The following is a 27,267-nucleotide window of genomic DNA, read 5'->3' as shown; positions in this document are numbered from 1 at the left end:
AGCTTTGCTTCAAAAGAGGCTCTTCTGAAAAATCAGGTGTCCATCTTACTCAGGCTATACCACCATTGAAGATCCAGAGTGAATACATACCTATAGATACTTCACTCTTCCCACCTTCAGCACGTTTGTATCTCACACTAACCAGATCTCCTCCTAACTCAGATTTTCCACACCTCACGCATGCACAACAAATCACTCTCCAGAGCCGCTTGAGTCAGTGTGTAGTATGGGTGTCCATGCTTCTGTCTTCTCAGTGGTGACAAAGGCAGAGAGACACTTTGAAGACTATGTGCAATGCTCATCAAGCAGGTTCTTTGGTCGCATGAACCAGAAGCCCACAGACCTGGGGAACCAGAGCACACCACCCTGCAAAGGGAAGAATCCAGGTGCCTCCATCCAGTGGGAACTCCAGCCAGACAGGAAGGGCTCACTCTGGCAAAGACTGGGGAAACACACCTTGCCAGGTACCTTCTTAGTGCCCAGTCCCTTCCCAAGCATGCTCTAAGCTGATAAATCAGCACAGGGCCTGCAGGGTATCAATGCCTTCCTCATGAGATTAAGTTTTAAACCACCTCTCCCTCTCCAGCACATACATTGCTGGAATACTTAATGAAGTCCAAGTAGTTATTAACACTGACAGAGTCAGCACAACTCTGCCTGTACGGGCTGGCTGCTGTAACAAAATTCAGCTGCAGCATAAATGCAGGAACAATCAAACTTGTTACTGCAATTCAATGAGTAATTTCAGGTTGTAAAACTGAACAGATGGCACTTGTGAGCTTTATTCAATATCTTGGACTTTTTAATTAGATTCCTGTTCAAGTCAGTCTGCTAGTCTACAGCAGGAGACCCCAGGTTTCAAAATAACCTTAGGAATCCCACTGCTCTGTCTGATAGAAACCACTACACCAGGGAACTGCTGCAGGCCCAGCTCCTGCTGCTTCCACCCCAGGAACCAGTCAGCAGGTAATTAAAAGAGCAGAATTAAAGGGATAGTCCAAAAATGCAGCTACGCCTTAGCCAAAATGCAAATTAATGCTTTAATGCATCACACTGCTTTATAATTTTAGGATGCTCTTGGTATGTTTAGCATTAGGAAACTGTATGCCATAATTTTCTCTTCCATGTCTTCACATGGTTCTCAAATTCACCTTCTTCCACTGACAAACTTGCTCTGGGTTTTCAATGCTTTTTGGAAAGCTATAGGTGATCACAATCAAAATGAAACAAAATGTACCGACTGTTAAAAAGCTGAAGAACGTGCAAGGCAATAAATAGTGCGTCTACCCCACAGCACTGAAACACGGCAAAAACCACCAGCAGGCTCTGATGGTTGTACGACCCAATGCCCCATCAGACGTTAAATCTCATTAAATTTTCAAATCAGGTCCAATACTTCCTTTTACCAATACAGACCAAACAAAACCAAAAAAAAAAAAAACCACCCAAGCCCCCAACAGATTGACTAACGTGACAAATTAAGACTTTTTATGAGTGCTGCAGCGCATAAAATCTCAGTGACACTTTTAACCTGAGGCAATACAGCATGGCACAAAACACTGGAACAATAAGTCTAGTTGTATCAATCACAATGGCACACCATCACAGCTGTCCTTTTAACAAAATCAGTTAGAAGCTGATTATTTTGAGGTTGTTTGTTTGCATTACTTTACCTTTTTGAGGAGGGAAAACTCCAAAATTCAGAAGTGCTTCTAGACTGTTGTAATCATGTTCAACATAACACTGATCACTTCTGCAAATGCGTTTTTGTTTTATAATATATCCTGAATGTATAAGCTAGTATTAAAAATAACCTGTCTGTTTTAGAAAATAATGGGCCAGGTACTCTGCTAACCAAACAACAGCAAATGCAGAGCTTGTGCATATTTACTTCTGTGGCATTGGAGCCCTAAGTTCCTTTCAAGTGGCAACTCTAAAGTCATTACAAAATATAACAATAATCCATTATATATTGATTTTAAAAGAGATGAGTGGGTTACAAAATAAACTTTATATATATTTTTTTTTTCAACTGTTTGAATACTGTATAACAATCAGCTCTAAGAGTCACCTGTCTGGTGCATGTCAGTTGGAAAAAAAACCCTGAAACTTGTAGAGTTCCATTGTTTATTCAGCCCAATTTTGCCCTGAAGTATTTTTTCATGCAAGAAAAGCAATCCTGTCCTAGCACAGCATGAGACGGAAACCCTCTGAAACTGCAGCCCTCGCCAGTGGATGCGTCAGACAAACTCCTGGGGAATGAGGATGAACTGGATGCATTGAGGTCCAACCTTACTCCCTAGGACTTTGTGATGCACAGAACTGCCCATAGGCTTAAACTTCCTTCAAGGTGGCTTTGTCAGGGTTATGCAGTGGATTCCTGCTACAAAGCTCAAACACATCTGGATTTTGTGTTAACTAGTAGCATACATGGTGTAGTAGATAGCATAGTATCGACAACAATGTGGGGTTTCTTCAATTAATAACAGTAAACAATGCTGAAGCAATTAAAAATAATGAAAAGTTGAATAAACACTCTCATCACCCTTTTATACAACATCATGATTAAGTCTTTAAAAATCTCTAAAACAACCCCTTTATTTCACATGACAAAACTAAAGGGAGTGGAGGAAACCTGCCCTCCCATAAGCTCAGTTGCACCAGGTCTTTCAAACCCTCAAAGGGTGTCTCTCTCTCATATGCCACACGTAAGATTTGTGACTACAGCAGAAAGACATCTGATGATCACCAGAACTAAACTTTAACACTGCTCTGTCCTTTGGGGACAGTGAGAAATTTTCTGTCTAATTCTGGAATGATGCAGCTGACACTAGAAACTGCTCATCCATTTCCTCTCCTTTGATAGACAGACATCTACCACATCATAACACTCTTAATAGCTGGGCAGGAAAAAGCCTAAACTCCTCCCTCTCCCTCCTTAAGTTAAGTATAGAAAAGTGCATCTATGCTATTTACAGATTTGGATGCTTGTCTGGACTGAAGCTTTGTAAATACAACCTATTTTGAAGTCAGAGGCATTAAGAGTTGGATGAATGCCTCGAGAGAAACAATTCAGATAGGCCAGTGCTGGTGTTCACTATTGGTTGACTCTAAAACCTCAAAGGCACCCAGCCAATATGAAATGTTAAGATCCAGGGACTAAAACTAATTTTTAGATTGTTGTATCTGGACCTTGGCCTATAACTGTTTCAAAATCCAGCTTATACATTCAGAAATAAACAAACGGACAAAATAAAAACAAACAAACCTTGCATAATTCATTTGTTCTCCACATACCTTGTTTCCCTCTGCATCCTGGGGTGAAAGCATGGGGGGGGAGGGGAGGGAGAGGCGTGGATTCTCAACACTGTCCTTGCCACTTCATGAGCTGAAGACTTTTTTGCTGGAAGTCTCTGTCTCTGTAGCACTGGCAATCTGAAAAACAAAAACTGTTTTGTTAACACATGTATCCCTAGATACATTAGAAATAAGTTTCATTCTGAACCACTGCCAACTAAATCATTAACCTCTCCCATGCAAAGCCAACAACTCACATGCAAAAAAAACAGCTAGAAACATCTCCACTCAATTTATACCTCACTTAACGTGTTCTGCACGGACCGCTCATGCGCAGCAGCTAAAAACTTATTTCTATATACAAAGGGAAGTTAGAAACTGGTAATGCAACACATTACAAACACACGCTTCAAGAGAAGTTTTTGTTAAGCTGTTCAGGTTTCCATTTGAGAAACATGCAACCTGGAAAGGCAGCTTGAAATGGGCCAGTGACGTCACAGTTCCTTTTCTACAGTGGTGGCACGGACTGTGAATGGTGCCTGTATCACAACAGGACTGCAGTCCACACAGGAGCACCTTCAGGTCTGTTCCCATATGTTCTTATTTAAATCTTCTCACATCCCAGGCCCAGACAGGCTATCAAATCCCAGCCAGGACCTCTGCAAAATAGCTGCGCATCAGCTACAAAGATCTCCCATGGAAGTTTTCTTGCACCAGCTGAGCCAGGCTCCGAAAAGCCAGCCACTGCTTTTGAGCAGACCAATACGGAATAACCAGCTGCTCTCTTGCCCACACCATCCGAAACCAGTAAGACAGAAGACAGCCACCCTTCTTACTCAATGTTAATACACTGAAGATGGTGTCTAACTGAGCTCCCAAAAGCTGGCAAGGAGCACTCCGTGCTCTACAAAGTCTGTCGTTTTCATGCTGCAAAGTGTCAGACTGTATTACAATATTTTCTGTGATGTTTAAATTGGCACGGCTGATTTTCAACAGCTTCTTCATGGCACACAGCACCTTGTCATAAAAATATCCTTATTTCTACAACAGTTAAACTGACATACCACAGAATTAAAACTAACACGAGAATTTTATCATACGCATGCTTCAAAAGGCAAATTTTACTGAAAAGCCTGGTGATGGAGTCAGTATACAACAAAACAGATTCTCAACTAAAATGTCACATGTAAACATGTAGAATAGAAACTAGGGCTTACTCCTCCATCGAAAGCTGTCAAGCATACAAACAGGGAAACATAGTACTAGAAGTTTTCTTTTCATAAGGTTACTCAGTGAAATTAGGGCAAAGTCCCAAACTGACTTCACCAAAACCAAAGGCTGTCCCATTAAAATAAAATGCAGACAAAACAGCAAATAATACAAGCTGCAAAACCACCACACAAAAGTGACAAATTAACAGTGGGCCAGCAAAGTAAAGAGCAGTATCAGGCTGCAAGTTACATCCAAGAGGAAACATGAGTAACAACGTGTAAGTAATATTTTTCTTAGTTGTTACCATAAAACCACTTGTAAAGTTCCAAATACAAAATAGAGACTTGCTTTGCTGGGGGGGGAAGGGTATGTATCTATCTAAACAGAACATTTAGAGCACAGACTACCAAAACCCTCGTCACTGTAAGAGACAGAGTCAAGCGCTGCGAGTGCCACAATGATGGTGTTCAGATAACATCACCGTGACCCATGTGTCACAGATCCCTTCTGTCGCAAAGGTCAGAGCGCTGCTACCATGCTAACATGTATTTTTTGTCATACGTACTTTTCCTACACAATGGCACAGCATGGATCCACTCAAAGAGACACAGTGCTTCGTTCACCATGGTACCCAGTTCCCAAACACCAGCAACTAAGACTCAAAAGACTTGGACAGTAGCTTGCTCTCACCCACATGATTGCAAAATCCCTGAACTGAGAAGTGCCTTTTTCCTTCCCATGTTCCAGCTCACTACAGAAAGCTGCTCAGGCATTTTCGCCTTCCTGCTTGAACCACTTTTCCAGCTCTTCACAGACCTAGTATGTCACTAAATGCAAGACCCATGTCAGTATATCCATGTAATTTCAACAGTGTAGAGTTAATCTCTGCCCTCATGGGCAAACCTGACCCCCCTGGATTTTTGCTGGTACATAACTATAGTGGAAATGCAGCTGGCTGTTAGCTAATTACAGCCGCGGTGACCTCATGGTACTAACACTCAGTCATCCCAGATTTGTAAATGTACAGCTAAAACATTTTAATCTGGGCAAGAACGGGCAGAAATGAGAGCACGTTTATAGCAGGCAGATGGTGTACTACTTTTGATATAAAAGAACCAATTTATGGCAAAGTAATCAAGACCTCCCTACCAGTCAGGCTTTACTCGGAGACTTATTAAGGACGATATCCTGCTCTGTTTGAAGAAAGCTTCCTGGCCAGGGAAGAGGGCCAGATTTTCTAAAGTGCTTCCAGCACTCCCAGCAAGCTACCTCCCAGGGAGGTCACGATGCTCCCCTGCAAACAGTCCATCAAATGTTGAAGGAAGTTTGCCATGGTGAATACAAACTTACCAGCAATGCTCTGTCAGCTCTGTGATACCCATTTCCCCATATCTGCACAGTCCTGAATAATAAGGCTTAACATAAGGAAAATCTGTAGGCCTCCAAATAAAGGGTAGGATGTTGCTGCACATGTACAGAGCTTTATCCTCTCAGGTATCTTTTTTATAGCAGGCTAGGAGGAAACAGGCATCTTACACCAATGATCTTGCAACACTCCTCTTTCCCCTTTCCTAAAACAAGTATTTTAATACCAAGGATTCTCATCAAACTTCTACTGAGGGCAAAGCACTTCTGAAGGAATCAGAAAAAAATCATCTGAAAAAAAAATCTTTCATGTGTCAAAAAAAAGGGAGAAGGGTAAAAAAGAGAAAGTAGTACTTAAAAGATAAAGAACTACTTTACTAAAGTAACAGTCCCATAAACCTCACACATCCCAGGCAGAGGTTCTAGCCTCCTGTATGCTAACAACAACAAAATTCCATGTACTAAACATGGCAAATACAACATCATAGGCTCTGCCATTTAGTTAAAGACAGACAGGTAGGCATAGCTGTGAATAGATTAGGCAGTAAGTGCTATGGCACCAGAACTTCAGTTTGTCATTAATCTCATACTCACGTTTTCCTGCTGAATAGGGGGCTACACAAAAATAAACACCAGCAAATGGCTAGCCAATATGGCAGTGAAGTAAAGACATTAGTACAATGGAAAGGCTGTGGATGTTGTCTACCTTGACTTTAGCAAGGCCTTTGACACCATTTCCCACAGCATTCTCCTGGCAAAACTGGCTGCTCGAGGCTTGGATGGGCACAGGCTTTGCTGGGTAAAAAACTGGCTGGATGGCCGGGCCAAAAGAGTTGTGGTGAATGGAGCTAAATCCGGTTGGCGGCCGGTCACGAGTGGTGTCCCCCAGGGCTTGGTTTTGGGGCCACTCCTGTTTAACATCTTTATTGATGACCTAGACAAGGGGATCGAGTGCACCCTCAGTAAGTTTACAGATGACACCAAGTTGGGCGGGAGTGTTGATCTGCTCGAGGGTAGGGAGGCTCTGCAGAGAGATCTGGACAGGCTGGAGCGATGGGCTAAGGCCAACTGTAGGAGTTTCAATAAGGCCAAATGCCGGGTGCTGCACTTGGGCCACAACAACCCCCAGCAGTGCTACAGGCTTGGGGAGGAGTGGCTGGAGAGCTGCCAGTCAGAGAGGGACCTGGGGGTGCTGATTGACAGCCGGCTGAACATGAGCCAGCAGTGTGCCCAGGTGGCCAAGAAGGCCAATGGTATCCTGGCTTGCATCAGAAATAGTGTGGCCAGCAGGGACAGGGAAGTGATCTTACCCCTGGACTCGGCACTGGTGAGGCCGCACCTCGACTACTGTGTTCAGTTTTGGGCCCCTCACTACAAAAAGGACATTGAATTACTCAAGCGTGTCCAGAGAAGGGCAGCAAAGCTGGTGAAGGGTCTGGAGCACATGTCGTACGAGGAGCGGCTGAGGGAACTGGGGTTGTTTAGTCTGGAGAAGAGGAGGCTGAGGGGAGACCTTATTGCTCTCTACAACTACCTGAAAGGAAGTTGCAGAGAGCTGGGGATGAGCCTCTTTCACCAAATAACAAGCGATAGGACAAGAGGGAATGGCCTCAAGTTGCTCCAGGGAAGGTTTAGACTGGATATTAGGAAGCATTTCTTTACAGAACGGGTTGTTAGGCATTGGAATGGGCTGCCCAGGGCAGTGGTGGAGTCCCCATCCCTGGAGGTGTTTAAGAGTCGGGTCGACATAGCGCTGAGGGATATGGTGTAGTTGGGAACTGTCAGTGTTAGGTTAATGGTTGGACTAGATGATCTTCAAGGTCTTTTCCAACCTAGATGATTCTGTGATATCATGGGCCCTTCCATTGCATTGTAAAGTATTCTTCCTTCTATGTAAAGTAAGAGTGAATTACATTATATGCTCAATAGCAACATTCAAGTGACAACTGCTCTCTGGGAAGGGCTGTACAAACTCAGGGTAGGTGCCACTTGCACAAATAGGGAACAAACATCAACTGTTGGATTTTTTTGCTTCTGGGTTGCCAGACATCTTCAGTACAAACTATAGCACCTGGTTAAAGCCAGTGTACAATGACCAGGTGCTAAGCAATTCAGGAACACAACTCTACAAACACCTCCACTTGTTTCAGCTGTAGTACACCTCCTATGCCAAAAGGGAGGTGTGAGATGCTATCAAATCTCAACAGGTCTGGAAAGAAGGAAGCAGAGAGGTGACACTTGTTCATGGGGTTCCCCTGGAGGGTTAGCTGCTTGTATAATGACAACACTGTGCCCTCCTATAAAGTGGACTGCAAACAGCTCTCCAGGATAGTTATGCACAGTACATACATCCAGACCCTGATCTCTTGATCATCAGACAGGAGAGAGATTTTAACTTCTTCTGTGCCATCTATGTTCAACCAACACCGAGTGAACAGCCTTTGGCACCTGTTGTAGCTTTCTGCAACAGTCCATCAGTTTGCTGTATGTGGTTTTCTTGGATTTCTGCCCCTCCCCTTTCCCCTGAAGAAATTTGAGAATAGTCTGCAGATCAGATGTAATACCATGGAAAGCTGTTCCTGCTTACAGAATTAAAAAAGAAAAATCCCAGAACTTTTTCAGCCCCACTGAACAACCCTAAATGTGCCAATGTACTGAACACACAGATTCAGCATATATTCAATATAAGCAGCAGCACAACTCCTGGGAGGCCAAGCTGCCCGGTGGCATACTGAGCATCAGCTCTGCTTACAGGCAGCAAACCCCCAGGTCCGCAGGAAGGGACCATTTGCCAAGTGCATCCATTCGGCCTGCCCGCCAAGGCAGGGCTGGGCCACAGTGCACAGCTCTGCCCAGAAGGCAGAAGCCATCTGCACAAGGAAAGCTGGACTTCACTTCCCTGTGCCTGGGTGTTAGTTTCAGGAAACTTCACATTCCCAAGCACAGTTTCAGGATCTAACCTAACTGCTCTGTCAGACGCAGAACTGAGCCAAGCAGGTATGTATGCCTGGGATGATCCAAGGTGTCTCTTTCCCCATCTTTCTTGCTATTTTCAGAATGTATTTCTGAAAGCACTTGAAAGTATTTTTTTATTTTTGCTGATGATTTACATTTCAGAGGCAGCACATGAACAAAAGTGCTGACTTCTTTCCTAACCTTTGATTCCATGAGAAAAAGGAACACCTTGTTAACATTACTTACCATTAATTCACTGATTCTACACAAAACTAATGATTATCATCTAAAGCCTCTAACTCTCTACTCAGCAGTTTAATTAGAAAGATGATCATTGATTAATCCACTTGAGTTACTCTAGAGAAGGTGTGACTGAACAGAGATCACTCCACCCCAGAGAAATGTGTATTCATTAGTTCTGCATTAAACTGCTTTCCTCTTTATTCAACTTCAAAAAAAAAAAAAAGCAAAAACCCACAACACAACAACAACCACCAAACTTTCAGTATTAAATTTCTGAGGTATTTTTTATTTTACTTTATTCTTTAGGAAGTCTCACATTTTCTTGCCTTGGATTTCATAGCCATCTACTTTTTTTTTTGAATTATTGTGTTTTTACAAAATAAACCCAGGCTGGAGGTTCAATATGCATTTGCAAAGCCCTGCCAAAGAACTGCAGTCATGAATCAGTTGGCTCAGGCAAGCAATGAAAGATGATGCTGATGCTTGACAGGAATGTACGGAGTGTTACATATATACCACAACTGAAACCAGGTATACTCCCATACAGCAAATGGTTTCAGTGTCCCAGCTAGGAAGACAACCAAAGAGAAAACCTTATTTAAAGGTTTCCTCACTCTTTTTTAAGCTCTCATCAAATTTTCTCCAGCTACAGGCTGACCTACAGCCTGATCATGATTCTTTTACCCCTGAAAAATAGGTAAGCCTTCCTTAACCGTATCTTGCACTCCAACTCACACTGTCCTTAGTCTGGTAAAGCTCATGCTTCACCTGCCCTTACAGTCACAATTCTGTCTGCTGATGCTCTGAACAACAAGAAGCACTAGCAAATTTTCCTCTTTCCATGAAAATCCCCTCCTGGTCTCTACACATGAATAGAAAGCATCCCCATGGCATGACCGTCTCCTTGTCCACTGCCTGGTGACCAAGGAGGAGGCCATCTCCTTCCTAAAGATCCAAGGACAGAATGGCTGATCCCCAGGTGATTTCAAGCAAATAATCCTTCTGTTCCATCTACCTTTGCCCACGAAGGTCTCCTGCAAGGTGGCAGGTAGTGTTGGTGACTCAGCTCTGTGTACAGGAGCAGCCCAATCCTTCTTCTGGTCACCAGAAAGTGACATTAGGAAGGCAGACATGGGGCAGACTGGACAGCCAGGATAGGCAGGGCAGGGAGGGAGGAGCAGAACTTTCTCTTCCACATCCTAAATTACATGCTTCATATCATCTCTTCTCTTGTGTATGCTTCTTCCTGTACTTGGCATTATTTATTCACTTTCAAAGCACAAGCCACCACACAGGACATATCACAGCCCCGCAGAACTCCCGGTATGTGGTTAGAAAGGATTCTTCCATTGACCTCTGTCAACTTAATACATAACCGATATGTGGCATCAGCAGAAGTCAAGTGACAAAGCTGATACTACATCAGCATGCCATTTTAAGAACATCCAGAATCAATCCATTGTGAAGCCTTTCTCTGTTGGCATGTGCCTGATGGTGGAAAGGTTTTTTTCTAAAATTGTTTATTTCAAGGTCACATCATCATCAACAAATTATGGAGAAAAGAAGATAAGCCTATGTTGTTGCAAAGGACTGGGACCGAAAACTAAATCTTACTGAGGCTTCTGACGGTCTTGCCAACACCCATAGATCAGTTCAATGATGCAGACTTAAGCAGAGGGTGAACTGATGGGGAAAGGACACAGGAATACCAGAATTGAGCCTGATCTACATGAGGGCCATCACAAAACCACAGCTTTCTAGTGGTGAAGGGATTAGATCCACAGAGACTGCAAGCAAGACCCCATTACCAGCTTGGGACTCAATTTCAAAACATTTTTGCAGTTGAACAGCTCAAAAAAATAAACATTCCTAGCCAGGCAGAGATCAGTCATAAACCTTTTCTGAAATGGAGATGAACTCTCTTATTGTGTATTTAAAGCAACACTATAAACCAGGCCATATCTATATAAAGCAATCCTGTGGGCTTAAAGTAACAGTGGCATTATTCTCTGGCAGAGCTCAGGCTGAATACCCCAGGAAGGACCCACAAATGGTGCTACTGTTCAGGACCAAAAAATAATAATAATAAAAAAATCCCTTCATTTCCCAAGCAAAACTTCAAAAGAAATGAAAACCTTTTGCAGAAAAAAGTTAGAGTTATTAGTTAGCAGAAAAAAGCTATTTATGTGAAACCCTCCATGAAGCTAAAAAAGAAAACTAAGAAGTGTTGCATGTAGAAAGGTGAGCCTCAGATTTCCATAAAGCTAGCAACATTATCAACAGGTTCACATTTAGTGGTAGATACCAAATTCAGCACTTAGATATCAACATTTTACAGATAACATGCTGTAAGAAATGCTTCAGAATATACTGCATTATCTTATATTTTTCCAAGCACTTTATTTTCCCTTTTCTAGCACATTCATCTTGTATAATTTTTTAGTACCTTATGCCATGCACAAGAAAACATCCTGGTATTTTAATTCTGCATTTTCAACAGGACATTCATAACTCATTTAAAGCAACAGAAACGGTGGGGAAAACTGACTTCAAAATATTAACCTGAAATACAGGCCAAAATTCTGTCTTTTTGCTTAAATATGTTTGTGAAAAATTCAGCACATCAAGATAAACATTTAAGGGAAACACTGGAGTTCCTCCTTCTTACCTCTGCACTCAAACTCTCTGGGAAGTCACCCACCATTAACTCCAGCTGCCAGGCAGACAAACATATAATTTACCACACTGATTAAGTCTTATCTAAGGTTTTATAACACAGGATCTTGAACTGCTCAATTGTTTTAGTTCACTCTACAACCCATATGGGTTTTTTCCAAATTAAGAGCATAAAGTTGACGCTGATGATAACATTTCCACTCACACGAGTTTTAATTAGTGGCATTTTTGTTGGTGGTAGCAAGCATGCTTTGAGACGGTCAGTCTTAGTGCTAAGGAACAATCCTTATAGAATATTCTAACAGCCTGAATAGGCTGAAAATGCTAAATGGTGTATCATGACTGCTGCAGGTTGCTAGGACATCCATGGTAACACATTCCTCTTTGGGTGTGAAATGTGAATGCAAATCTGAGGGACGACAAAACATCATTTGTCATTGTGGTTAGCACAACAGATTAGCAGAAAGATTGTAAAAACAATCTAGTCATTTATACTCAGTAAGCAATTACCTATTTGTTGCAATCCTGAGCTACTTCTTAGCCCACTAACTTGGCCAACACTAAAGGCTGGCAAGTGCTTCCCTCTCCCTTTTCACCTCACCTGCCCAAATATAAACTCTCCCTTCCAGAAAAGCTCCTGGCACCTTTCAGGGATCACAACTGAGAAAGCAAAGATCTAAAGCACTTCTCACTTAGGAGGAGTAATTTGTGCCTTCTGAGTGAGCTGAATATTTTTTAAAAGGGCTTAAGATAGGGAGAAGCAAGAGTTATCAATGCCATTATGTGAAAGAACAAGAGGAACATAGAAGGAGGGAACCCAAACTACATGAAGCCGTTAGACCCTCACTGGAGCAATGCTGACATCAGCAGCAACTTCATTCCCACCCTGCAGAATGACTCAGACCTGATCTTAGTCTTGCCATCAGCCTCAGGTCATCAATCCGTGTTATCCTGATTTCTTCAATAGCTTAAAGATAACATGCATTAGATTCTTGGTTTTGTTGTTCTATTTCAGCCTTCATAAAACTTCCCAGTACTATTTTCATGCCTAGCTGTTTTTAAATAAAATCAATATATCCCCCCCTTCTATAGAAGTCATGACGCCAAGAGCTGTGACTCTAAAATAACAAAGAACTATCGGTAAAATCCTAAAATGTAGCAGTACTAGAGCCTCCCTGTAATCTGGGTGGAAGAAAGGTAGAAGACAGAAAGTTAGTTTTCAAACTTTGTTCCCAAACTTCAGGCATCACACCTCCCATCCTAGGCACTCCTGAGAGTTGTATACAGACCAGAGTACAAATTCTACTCCCAGCTTCATCAGAAATTAACTGCATGAATAATGACTAGTAAAACAGTAGTGATTTCAACTGCTTTTCAATTATGGTCTCAAGTACGCCTTGGCATAAAGCTTTACTGAATTTGGAAGACTATTATACGCCCAGATACCTTCTCCTCTGACAAAGCAGAGGCAACAGGAGCTACCCAGCTGGGTGCCTGGTACCACCCATCATACTCATCACCCCAGGCACAGACAGAGGCTGGTGAGGTTGAAGCATGTTTTTATGAAGTGGGAGTATTCGAAGATTTTATCAGCAAGCCTCTAACCTGCTCCTATGAGCACGTGCAGATAACAATTTTCACCAACTCAGGTAGGTTAGCAAATCTGCAAAAAGCAGTCTAACTCCCCCCTCTTCTCCCTGAAGGTATAACAACTTTTTGAAGGAACAGCTGGCTAAATAAAGTTGACAAACCTCTCTAATTTTCTGTAATGCGTTCTTTTAAAAACAGTTGGATGTCTTCTGTTCAAAACCTTTCCAAGAGGTTTCAGCCTGAAGCAGTAAAAAAAACACTGTGAAAATTTTTTGTATGACTGACTGAAGGCTGGCAAGAACTAAACACAGGTGAAAAATATGATGTTAGAATATGGGAGGCATGCTTAAAGGTGCTCCTACCATCTCTATCTACCATATTTTATAAATAATATTCTATAATCCAGTTGGAAATGTAAAGGCATATTAAAACAGCTTCAAAACACTAATGGCCCACCCCTTCTGTTATTGTTGACTTGGTATTTTAAACAGGGGAAGGCAGGATTACTGCAGTTTTAGCAATATAAAGTATGAAACATCCAGATTTCTGTGCTGAAAATCCCTCTCTTGGGATCCGAGGCCAGGAAGGGACCACCTGGTTCAGCCAGTCCTGCCACAAGCAGCCAGGCGCTACAGAGATCTGGTCTGAAGAGTCTGTGGATCATATAATTCATCCATCTACATCATGACCCACAAGACACTTCATGAGATCCAACATGAAACGTGCAACCTGCGGGAAGGGACCAAAGCCAGAGACACAAAGCGTACAAGAGAGTAAGAGAGACTGGAGACCTCACAAGGGTCCTACTACAAGATTTTCTATACTAAAGGGCACAGCTCTATCGCCAACCCCCATCATACACAGAGAAAAGAAAGGTGAAAAAAAAAATAATCAACCTGCTAACTCCTAAAAAGGAATTTTTAAACAAATTATGTATGGCTTATATCACAAATTGCAGCAGGTCCTTTGCCTACCAACCACATCCCTCTGGGTTCCTAAATCAGTGCACCCTACACCACCCCTAAGGCTAACAGGGTGGGTGGGCGGGGGAGTCACAGCCAGAAGATGACAGTGAGCAAAATCCCCTCTAGATATGACCCTCTCCACTGTGCACATGAAGAGAGTGGAAGACCAAGCTCCTAATTTAGGCACCTCAGTAGATTGCTTGCCTGAGGTAAACCAAATTTGAACCATAGAGTATCTTTCCTACCTCTTTTTGAGCACCAACAAAAAAAGTAAAAAAACAAGAGAAGGAAATATTTTTTCCAATGGAAACGTAGTTTAAGAGGCTCATACCCTGGTAAAAACTTAAAGTTATAATGAATTCCAGGATTCATTCAAGTACTCCATTCTTAAAAAACACAATAATGAAAGGCTTACATATGAAATTTAGTAGTAATAACTTTGGGGTCAAATCCATAGTGATTTCTTTGGCAAAGCTTTCACTGACGACACTTAAATGTGATTTCAGTGGGTGTTCTGCCTGAGAAAGGACTTTAGGATTGGCCCACACTCTGTATATTTAAGTCACCCCAGTCCCAGTATTATACAGCGCCAACCAGTCACACAACCTAGCATTATTTAAACCATTTGGATGCCAGGATCTCCAATTGCAGGGTGCAAAAGCCAGCAGGAAGCATTGATCATTCCCTTAGTAGCAAACAAAAATGCAATCTTTTTTACTTGGCTTTCTTATTATATCATTTACCTTCTATAATAGCAATTGCTTTTTTTAAAACATAGATTTGCACAGTATTCAATTTGCCAGTTTCCCCATATAGATGTATATTTACTGAAATAGCTGTTCACAAAATCCAAAGCCCAAGGGTGGAGCCCTAAAAATAAATATATGTAGTTTAAGATCTTTTATATCCATACACGATAAGAAAACTGGTTCTTTTCTGGAGAGCCATAAAAGGGGAAGAATGGGAAAACCACAAACAAGCAAACAGAAAATAAAAATCCTTATCTTTTGCCCTACCCCCTCAAAATTGTAGGGATACCTCAATACAACCACTTGGCTAAGTGTTTCAAATGTTGGTTTTTCAAAGTATTTAGCCATATAAACTACCCTTTTGTTTCTGTTGGCTTCAAATATTCCTAGGCTCATGAATTCTTCCTTACATATTATTATTCAAAAAAATACAGCCAACATTGCCTTTATGGAGCAAGAAAAACCTGAGTATCATTTTCCAGTTAACTCTTCTGGATCTGCATGAAAGTGAAATCAGCAATACCAATTGCAGAAGAGGTTTTCTAATCATTGCACCTAATCACCACCATTTTAAAGTATTTTATTTCTCAAGTAGTACCACAGAAAAATCTCTACAATCACAATGCAAACTCAAGTCACAAGAGTAGTGGAGCACATCCTCTAAAAATTTATAATGGTCTACATACCCAAAAAACCAAGAAGCAGTAGTAGGCAAGACTTACTGCCCCACTGAATGCCACAATCCTAGAAATACTGCAGACATAAAGCATTTCTTGGTTTAATTTGAAAGACTTAACAAAGTCAGACCTGATAGTGATCTTCCACCTTCCAAATTCAAGTATTTCAGTGAACATAGCCTTCACTGGCACTTCTGTGCTGTACTTTTACACTACCACAAAAGGAAATTTTATAATTGTCACCTTCTTAATCTTGCAAGTATTTTTTCAATCTTTTTTCCAGTTTCTCTAATCTGAGTTATCAGTGAATAAATAAGCGATTCACCTCCACTTCCATATTTTCCTCTTATTTAACCTCACACTCAGACAATGAATTTGTGACATAGCTATTTCCACAACAGGTCAATGACTTCACAGACAACAGCTGTCAATCACTGTCTAAACAAGTTCATGAAAAGGCTGCTTCAAACACCAGCCCCCCTAGCAGGAATAAAGACAACACAAAGCAGTGAGGTCTCCCCCCTTAAATACCACGGGTACATGATTTGCAGGTCTTTCCCTTTGTTCCCCAAGACCTTCCCTTCCTGTTGCATTCTTCAGGACCAGAAAAGCCAGCCAGAAGGAACTCCAGATGACTCCAAACAGAAACATATTTTCCTTTGCAAGCATCTAAGTTTCTCCACCCGAGCTGAGGAATGAACTCTGAAACACAGCAGTGAAATTTTGCACGCCGTTATTTTTCTGAAGAAGCGCTGCCCATCCCAACAATCCCTGGATGAAAAAACAGCATTCAAACTACAAAACCATAAGCTTACAAGTTGACTCTTTAGTCAGAGAAACGTGATTTCTTCCAACTTTAAGGAATGTGACAATAACAGCAAATCTGACCCTGCTTGATAAGTGGCAGGCAATTCTCCATATAAGGTGAAAAATGTGCTAGTGCAGCTCATGCAACACTGCTAATTCCTTGCCTGTTCTCAATATTCAAGAACATAAATGAACATATAAATCAATTTTGTAAGCAAACCTTTTGCACGCTTACAGCTATAAACCATCTAGACCATACTCAGCACACAAGGAATTCTGAACTTAACCATTTCATCCCTTTTAAACACAGAGTGCATTTATGCTTGGTATGTATATCGCCGTAGCACATAAATGAATGTAAATCTGAGACATCCTGGCCCCATTCATTTCCTAAATTCTCTTTATACTTTACTGTTCCCCAGTCATCCTGTGCATTCCAGTCCCTGACTAACAAACTTGCTGCTGGCAGCACAGCCAGCGCACCAGGAGAGCAGCCGGGAGGAGGGCAAGGAGAGGACCGAGGGCTGGGTAAAGCCCGGCAGCCCGGCACAACCACCAGTCACTCGTTCTGCAGAGCCCTCGGGCTGATCCATGGTGGAAGCACAAGCATATCGGCACAGGACTGCTGCTACTACTGTTCAGCATTTTTTTCTTAGCTCTGATCATCCAATAATCTCTACGTAATACGAACAGAAAAATAAGCAGCATTTAGCTAGTTGCATTTAGCATTTAGCAATATTGCAGGCATCCCTCACTAAAAGACTGATGGAAAGACTTCTATTGATTTCAATCAGCTCTACACCAGGCTGTAATAGCAGAGAAAAACTACTTTATATGATCCCTTTCCCACAAAGCAAGTTATATCATCTGCAAAAGATGTAGCACACCGGGTAATAAAATCCACTTTGTTCTGAAGTCAGACGCAAGCCCCAGTCCCTGCCATTTCACTGTTTTTTACGCAATGGTGTCAACACCATTAAGAGTTATCTTAATAGTCTTGACAAATTGCCCAGTGAACCAGCTGGCACTCCAATGGATTTCTTTTTTCTCTCTTTTTTTTTTTTTCTCCTTTTTTTAAGGGATGAAATTTCAATGACCAATAGGGCAGAAAAGAGAGGACGTTCAGAAAAAGTCCCCAGGGGTCTTTTGGAAACCACCCAAAGCTGATGGGATTATCAGGGGACAGAGGACTTTCTAAAAATCTCGCTGGCAATAGGGAGAAAAAAAACCAAAAGGATTAATATAATTAAATTTAAAAAAAAAAACAACCACCACCAAACCAAAATCCTGAAGTCCATGAACTAGTCTACAGAAGTTGTACTCTAGAAGTCAGTGACTTGTATGTGAGTCGCAGAGGGGAAGTTTCCACACACATCGCACATATACATATAAAATGTGGATGGGGACAGTAGGAAAAAAGGTTGTAATTTTCTTGAACCTTTATGAGAAGACATGGAAAATTTTCATTTATTTTAGCCATAGAAATTTCTTTACATCAAAGAAAGATGATGGTTTCAGATTGCCAGCTTTCCTAGTTTATCTACATTCAAGCAGCTTGCAATACTCCCAAAGCAAGAAAATGAAACATGATGTGCTGAGAAGTCATCACAGACTGCTTCACTGCTAGCATAAATGTAGGCTTCTATTGCATCAAATACTTAACTGCCAAAGAGCGAACACAGCCAGGAAAGGAGAAGCAGAATACATTTAAATGTCTCAAACAACAGGGATGAAAAGTGTGATCGGCACGTGAGTTATACTAGTCTTTCACAGCTTTGCTTATTGCAGGTCCCATGAAGTTCAGATTACTGGTCTGCAGACAGAGCACTACATGCTGCAATGTCACAGCTACTAAGAAACACAGCAAACAGGTATGACTGGCTACAGTGACTTCTTCTGACAGGTTTCTCTCCATCCATTAAACAACAAACACCTTGTCAAAACTCTTCCATTTTTCCTTTAAAACATTTTTTGTCTCATCCGAAGGACCAGCTTCGTGCACCAGGCAGGTCTTCAGCCTCTCCATGACAGTGACCTGACACGCACACACTCTAGAACTGAAGGGGTTGAAAATGAAGGAAATAATCAATGTATATTTACCAGCTAATTATCCTGCATTTGGCTAATCAAGGTAGTATTAAATCGTTTATGTTTTCCGACAGTGCCATGCCTAGCTTGTATTTAACTTTCTGCATCTCAGCTTGCACATCTGTAAAATGACAGCACTGTCTGGTCTGCAGATCTTGAATGAACTGCCACAATCTGTGACCCATCCAGTACTGCTACTGCTGCTGGGCTACTTCACTGTTTACTCTCCAGAAACACCTTGAAAATTTTGCATCCTATTACTGACCCTTTATTCCTAGGATGATTTCAACATTTAATCAATTCTAATTATTAAAATAGTCAATGTAGTATACCTTGATTGGCAAGTTACTTTTGAAGAGATTACTTTGTTACTTGACAAGTTTAGACTAATTTCCGAGATGTAACTTGCAGAATTCTACTTGAGGAAGCGCTAATGAATCCACCAAAACCCCCGAAACAAACAAACAAAAAAAAAGCCCAGCCTTGTTGACATGATCATGCCACATACACTTCACAACCTGTCTTTACTGACATTTATGAAGCATTAAGAACATAGTTCGTAATTCAGAAATTTTCCCCCTCTACAGTTTTGCACTTCAGAAAAAGGTAAATATGTAGTGTAATATAAACCTGTTAAAACCTTAAAATATAATGAGGAGGTTTTTACCAGACCTCATTCCAACCATTCGCAGAATAGACTTTGTAATACAAAGAGAGCCACTGTCTTAGTGGTTTCAAAGAATCATAAAACTGCATGCAGCTTTAACAACAAATACCAAAAAATACATCCACCATCAAGAAAAGAAAGGATGCATCAGGAAAGCTTGATGGACTAGATTAACAGCTTTGGGAGATTAATATGTTTAATATGTTCCTTGGAAACAGAAAGCAAAGAAGGGGTCTACTCTAATTACAATACTTATTTGCCTGCAAAAGTAAAAACAAACCGATCAACAACCACAAGAACAACGAAACGCTTGAGGTGAAACGTGTTTCTTTTTGCAAAATAATTATAAAACCAAATGGGACTGCTAAACTGGATAACAAGCTGATATTCTTCTGTCACATGAGCTTTAAACCAGGGAAACTAGTAAATATGGACATAATCCCAGGCACAAGTCTGCTACCATCTAAATCACTGGAAATAGTCACATACTTAGCACTGTGTATATACTGGGCTCACTGGAACAACCAATACTTTCATTCAACTAAAGTCACTATTATAATTAAAAACATAAAAGGATGCATCAGAAAGAGCAGTGTTACCATGTGGACAGGCAGAGAGCGCCAACATTCACTTGCTGAAGGACGATGGACCAAGAGGCTTTACCACAGCAAGAACTCCAGAGAATTGGCACCCTGCCTTTAGAGCGGTGACCTAGAGTCAAAGGCATCACTTCCTACTCCAAATCAGCTAGGACACAAAATCCTCACCTACTAAAAAACTTCTCCAGAGTTTTCTGGCTGTTGGAGATTCTGTTTTGTTGACTTTTTTTGCATAGCACCTATTGCTTTGCTACATAAAGTAACACAGCTCATGAATTACTACAAGCCAGCAAAGCATCGCAATGATATGCATCTGGATTTTAGGACTCAAACTGTTTGCTGCGTTCTATGAAAGAAAAAAAAAAATCAGAATTAACTCTAAACATTATTTAGTTCTTACAGAATGACTCTTTAAGCATGTTTACAGTCATTCACATCTAAGGTTCATTCTCATTTCCTGGAACTTTATCTAATCTAAATTCCATATGGAAGTTTTTAGTGGTATATGAAGATGCATACAAATTAACTGCACTCCAATTCATTCAGATGAAACAAAACAGTAAATTTAATAGGGGTGAAACTAGAGCTGTCAAATTATGTCTGAACTAACAGAAAAAAAAATCCTGACCTTTTTGTACAAATTTACTCTTAAAGGACCGATTATATAGCCCTAATTCAGAGGAGAACTCTGATGTGGCTTAGTACAAACATGCTTCCAGTTGACTTGCTTTCTATGCGGGGAATGCAAAAGGGAATGTCTACTATCCATGTGACAGCAAAGAGTCCACATGGCTAAACCACAAACTTGGAGCTTTTCAGGGTTTAGCACTTAAAGCTTCACAGATTATGGCTCCTACTCCAAAACCAGCCCAGAAAGCATGGAACCAGGATAAGATACAGTAGCAAGAACTTTTGCTGTACCTTTACTGACAGGGCTCCCCATAAACTTCCTGTGACCTTTTGAGGACACCATGTAATCATTCCTATCTTTTCTCTGCAAGATTTTATATAATATATACCTATAAGTATTATAGATGTGTGTATATCAATAATACATGCAATAATAAGCACAATAATACATATAATAAACAGAAAAAACTTTACTCAAAACAATGATGAATGAATTATCAATTACACTTTGTACTGTAATACTAAGTGCAATATGGTAAACGATGTATTATGAATTCAGCTCCTACTAACAACGTCAACTAAGCAATTCTACAAAGAAATCCATAGAAATGAGTGGAAAAAGCCGTCAGCAAAGCATAAAAGTTCCCCATAAAAAGGTCTTGGGCTGAGGAAGATAACTGCAACAATTAAGAACCTCCTATCTTAAGAGGATATAGAGAATACAAGTGAACAAAAAGTTAATGTCAAGCTCCCATCTTGAGATACAAAACATAGATGCCTGAAGTGTTTACCAAACATGTTTTATTTGTGAGACTGTCTTCCCTATAACACACAATTTCCAGTGAAACATGAAATACTGCAAGAAATAAAGACAATGACGGCATGTGGATCAGAGGAAATAAAGAACTGTTCAAAACTAAATTGTTTTAAAAGAAACAAAATGTTTAAATGGGCTTATTGGTCAAGCACAGCTCAGAAACTGGAAGAATCTTTTATTATGATCTTGTGATGGGGAAAAAGCAGTAAAAGGTAAGTTATTTACATAACCTGGATACTTTTTGTGATGCTTCAGCCCTATTTGTTAGTATTCATAGCTGCCAGGCTGAATGTCTTAATTTCTACACCAGTTTTATACAAGTAAGAAGTAGCCATTGATTAAGAATTGTCTCGGTCTGAATTCAGTGAATGGCAATTAATATCTCCTTTCCCATACAACTGGGATTCATGGTTCATAAAGTGCAAGAGCACAAAAGTAATTGACTAAAGGCAAATTTGAAAGCAGCGATAAAAGCCACCCTTTACACTTGCTCTCAGCCCTCAATACACACTGCCATTTGCAATACAAGGTTTAGTGAATGATCTATCAGTATTGGCCTTGGGTGACACCCTCTCCACACAGATAACTGTGCACGTGGAGATCCTGCAGGACATATTCTCTAATAAAAACGTTGGCTCAGAGACTTGACAGTGACAATTCACCGGAGATATTTTCACCCCAAGCACTACACCAACAAAACCCCAAATGTTTTATGGTGCTAAACCCCCTGTGTGTCATTCCAGGAAATATTTCATCATAACAATATTGCTGATGGCCAAATACTGCAGCCAATCCTCATCCTGACAGTGAAGGGCTGCCACCCAGCAATGCATATTTTGATGTCCTGCGTGGCCTAAATTTAAACATCTCAAGGGACAGGGCTCCCATCCTTTCCCCAAATAAATGCTCAACTACTTGTGAGATCTGACTGTGAAGATGCTCTTCCTTTTACTCAGATTAAACTTGCTACTAAGCTTACTACTTCCAATTTATACTATTCGTAATCCCTCACAGTGTCTTAAGTAACAGCCCCTTCTGCACAAGGGTTATAGCTTTCCAGTATGCCAATTAGTATGTTAGCTCTCTCCCCACAACCATTAAATTAAGCTATCCCACGTTCACATTTTAGTTTACTCCACTTGAATCATCCTTCAGTATGCAATCATTTGTTACTCTCTTACAAAATCTCTCCAAAATGCACACAATATCCTAAACACCATAAATTTTTAGACTGCTGTGAACTGCCTAACAGTTTTTATATATTATATTCCTCCCTGCTGCTGCAGTGCCCAGAACTGAAGGCAATAATCCAGATGTAGCCCTACAACAACTGCAGCAGACCAGCAGTGTTATCCCCTCCCTAATTTCTATAACTCAATTTCTGGTGGTCAGTCTATGTTTCCATAAAACACTAGTTTGCTGTTTGCTGTGCAAGAATATTCCATGTCTTTACAACCTCTACTGTCAACCCCTATGCCTGGTCCCATCTTCTCCTTCCTCCAGTTATTCTCTACTTCAACAATACGCCTCAAATTCAGCTCCATCTCTTCAACACTTAGATCATCCTGACGGATTTGCAGAGCATCTTGAACTGTTTACAAGTACCAATCTTTTTCCTCATGCCCCTCCAGGGTGATCTCGCACTACTTTTGAAGAACGCACTGGAGGCTGTCAGACGCATCCCTCCTTTGCCAATGCAGAGGGCAACCAGCGCTGAGTGCTGGGGTCATGCACAAAGGCTCTCTCGGAGCCTTGTCTGAAATGCTTACTGACGCCACAAAATTAATAAAATCTTTTCCATTACCAGTGGTAACAGGCAAAATCCAAGGAAGCAAAAAGGATCTGTGGCTTTATAATATGCTACTCAAAATATCTGCTGATGGTCATAAGACAGAAAGAATAAGCCAAAAAAACTGTATGATGTAGTCAGTTGGCAACTGGGAAAAATCACACACAAAATGAAATCCGTTCAGCACTGTAAAAGCAGGGCTGTGGGAAATTGTTGGTTCTCCATATAAGGATCCAATATTTTTTCAATTTGCCAGTATAGCATAAAGCACATAAAATCTTAAAATAAAATTCTAAATGTTAACCATGAAGAACACTTTTTACAATATTTCTTAAGAATGTTAATTCTGTACACACAAGTCCCGATTTTACAATCTGCAGCCAGCCTAAATGAAAAATAAGAATTTTTAAATTCTCCATATAAAAGTCAACCACCTTTTTAATTGAGAGTTAGAAAAGTGTAATTGAAAATTACTAACCTCAACACACTCATTAGTGACAAATCCTAACCCCAGATAAACACAGGCCTAATAGGATTAGAGGCATGCAGGATGATGTATGCAGCCCTGGTATGTAAGAAAAGCCAAAGAAAAATCTGGATCCATCCACAGAGCAGGGACCAGACAGAGTCTGGGAGCAGTGGTAGCTCAGTGCCTGAGGTGCACATGTACCCCTCCCGGTACCCCCTTTCATTGCTGGGAACTACTACAGATGCTACTCACAGGCACCCTCAGGACCGCAGCAGCTGGCAGCGTGCCCCACCACTGCCTAGAGATACCTTTGCTGGGCGCAGAAGATGGAAGGTCACCAAGCTCCCATGGGAAGGAAGCAGGCAACAGCATGCCAACAAAGGTCTTCACAGAGCACAGCTACCCTTTTCACATTTTTAACGGTCCTTCGTGACTTCCTCCATGGCACAACGCTCTTCAACAAGTGGGCAGTTTGGTCCATCTCAGCTACAAAAGTTGCACATACAGGTAAGCAGGACCCAGGCATAGTTTCATGGTCTCAAGGTCCTTCCATGAGCATCAAAATCATTGAGCATGAGATTTCTTATTGATCACATGCCACTGGCTGCACATCTAAGGAAGCTCAGGAGTCAATTGTAAATTGGCTTCCTAAATTGTCTCCAGATCCTTTCCAGACAGCAGAATGGAAATAATTAGAGGTGGTTGGAAAATGGAATTTTTGTCCTGCGGGGAAAGTCTGATAGTCCTATACTTATTTTTATCCTGACACACGCCAAAGCGTAAAAGCCTTAAAATATTTAGTAGAGCAAAATATTGCAAGGTATTCTGATATATACTGAAACAGCATCCTGAACACACTTTGACCTATTTTGCTGCTAGAGAAGAAGTTGAACAGCTCAATTACCCTGGTGCCAGCTGGGGGTGAGGGGTATGAGACCTGACAGGCGCACCTGGGCCAGGAGGCAGGGAAGCCATGGGAGGAGGGAGCTGGCCAGGGAAGCTCTCAATACTGGAGGGTGACCTGCAGCACCAAGGAAGGGCAACCAGCCCTGTCGCCTAAGGGCTAGACAGAGGCCTGGCCACTAGCCACCCCAGCAGCACCAAAGGGCACAAGGTGTTGCACAAAGGGCGCTTTCCAGATTTGGCAGCACACTCCCAACGCGATGCAGCACTGGACTGCTCCCTGGCCACGTCATGCAAAGTCATAACCAAAGCCTGGGAAGAAACCAGGCCATCACTGCAACTCCTGATGGACAAAGATGCTCTCCCTCCAGCAAGGGGAGCAGCCCAAGTCACAGACCTGGATGGGGAAGACCAGGGGAAGGTGGTGTTGCCTGATCAAGGCTGACAGGTTCAGGGTGCCTTCCTCAGCCCAGGCAGCGAGGTGCAGGAGCCACCACCTTCACCTCTACAGCACCTTCCTACTTCAATGCAACTGGCGCAAGGATGACCCATTCCTCACATGGACACATCACCAGCCCACGTAAATGACTTCGTTTTCTCCCAGAGATCCTTTCTGCCCCCCAAGACCATATGGCAGTCACTAGCACTGTTGACACAAGCCCTCCACACACCTCCTCCTAGTCCTCTCGCTCTGGGTGGGAGACAGGAGGACAGTGAGAATTACACTTAATCGCCACTCCCTTGTTAATCTTCTGAAGACAAATTTCAATGACATGTTTTGGAGGTTTGGGCGAGGAAGTTCCCCCTATTTTAAAACAAACCTTTGTTTCAGTCAGCAGTGGTTCATCCTAACTTTTCCTGCTGCCTACTGTGCAGGCAATGCTTGCCCACTACTCACATATGCACTGACTTCTCCATGAAGAGTAATCCCAGAGGTGGGAGATGCCATAGGGAAATTTGCAGAGAAGTGATCTGTAAAAGTTGTACACAAACCATGAAAAGATTAGAAGGGGGATTCACCCTCAACACCTCTTAGGGAGAGGAAGAACACATCTTCCATCCTGTTCTCCATGTACAGCAGTATGCCTTCTGCTACCTAACAATATACTGTTACAATGATAAACTGTTAAACCAAGGACCTAGGTAACTAAGTCAAGTAAAACTCTTTCTTCTTGACACCATGGAGATGGCTGCTTCATGTAAGTCATCCAAGTAGGATGCTTAATAGGAAAACCTTCAGTGGCATCACTCTGTTAGGGGTCTTCTCTGCAGCTGTTTAGCTGACAAGAGCCATGGAAATCCCGAGCAGATGCAAATTCTGCATCATCTGATTCTTGGCTTCAACAACATGCCCGTGACTAGTAGTCCTGATGAGGATGATGCCTCTGTCTGTAACTTGCTCCAAGACACCATTCCCTCAATGTAACCTTCCACTGTACAGCTAAGGAGGTCTCCTTGGCATTTCTTCCTCTTCAGGTCATCTGGCATGCCATCCAAGCACAGCTGAAGCAGACAGGGCCTGAAGCACAAAATGGCTAGACACAGACACCAGAAAAAATGCTTATACCATTGTATGTTTCTCCAAAAGTTCTCTCCAAGCAAGACCAAGGCAGCAGAGGAAACAAAGGAGCCCTTGGTTGTATATGGGGAAGGGATTGATTGCATCAGTTCAAAAGCTTTCCTTCTCCTAATCTTCCCACCTGGAAACACTGCTTCCAAGCAGGTTTATACTGAAGACTACTAAGTCTGTGGGTACAGGGCTCAAAAAACATGGCTTGATGAAGAAAGTGACACAGTCCAGAAGAGATCATTTGGTGTTTTGGACTCAGACGGCCACCAAATCAGGAACTAATTGCTTCTTCCTCTTTTAATGTTTCTACACAGTGAGGCAAACTTAGCATGTTAAAAAAAAAAATCAATTAAACTTAAAGGCAGTCAAAGAGAGGCAAGATACCGAATGATGCCAGCTTCCTTTCATCAAAGATGCAGATTCACAGGGTACGTCTATAGGCTATGATGCCGACAGGTTCAAACTTGTTCTGAACAGACACAAGGAATCCCTGCCCACACTCAGAGATAACCAAAAGCCTTTTGAACACTTAGCATGGCTCTGGGCCAAACTAATAAACTCTGAGGAGCCGCAGGGACATCACCTTTAGTTCTGTGCTATTACCTTGGGCTTGGCACTTGATGGCAATGTTCACAGTGCTTCGTGCTGACTCAGAACACAGGCAGAATTCATTCCCAGCTCCCTTCACCACAACAAGCAGAGGGAGCTGCCGTCACACTCACAGCTTTGTCTTCAAGCCTAGACTTCAATCTTGGGGCCATTCATACCCATTACCTGCATTATCAATCTAACAAAAAGCATTTCCGGCCAGTTTTTGACTCCAGTGTCACTGTTTTGACACAGAAACAAAGTTTTTCACCTGAAGGCAATGAAAAGTGTTGAAATGAGAGTCTAACTAAACCAATACACTTGACTTTAGCTTTGAATTACACTGTTTTACAACAGCTTTCCTACTGAAAATTAGGAATTTACACATTTGCGCAAGACTTCTTAAATAAAACAGCAATTTTGTTCAAGTGTTTCTTTGGAAATACTTCCTCAACCCTCCGAACAGCACATCTGTTTAGTGGGTTGGGTGGGGGAGAGGAAGAAGGGACAATGAGACTTACACCATGTTTACAGTGGGTAGGGCTGCCAGGCTTCTATCCAGCTATAAGACTTACAGCCTTTGAAAGCCCTTGCGTCTGGTCTTTGACACA

The 27,267-nt window shown here is 41.7% G+C and overlaps 1 protein-coding gene across 1 annotated transcript in view; it reads right to left on the bottom strand.

The window, feature by feature from the left end:
* Positions 1 to 3,302: 3,302 nt before the first annotated feature.
* SCAF8 (SR-related CTD associated factor 8) overlaps positions 3,303 to 27,267 on the bottom strand; it is a 166,252-nt gene continuing 142,287 nt past the window's right edge. Inside the window, exon 21 of the mRNA XM_074818812.1 lies at positions 3,303 to 3,435. The gene's annotated coding sequence lies outside the window, so the exon portion shown is untranslated. The remainder of the gene's footprint in view (positions 3,436 to 27,267) is intronic.

This window comes from Strix aluco, chromosome 3 (assembly GCF_031877795.1).
Source record: "Strix aluco isolate bStrAlu1 chromosome 3, bStrAlu1.hap1, whole genome shotgun sequence".
In the NCBI taxonomy this organism is placed as follows: Eukaryota; Metazoa; Chordata; class Aves; order Strigiformes; family Strigidae; genus Strix; species Strix aluco.
Note: the sequence above shows the minus strand (reverse complement) of the source record. Positions and strands in the feature narration are given on the sequence as shown.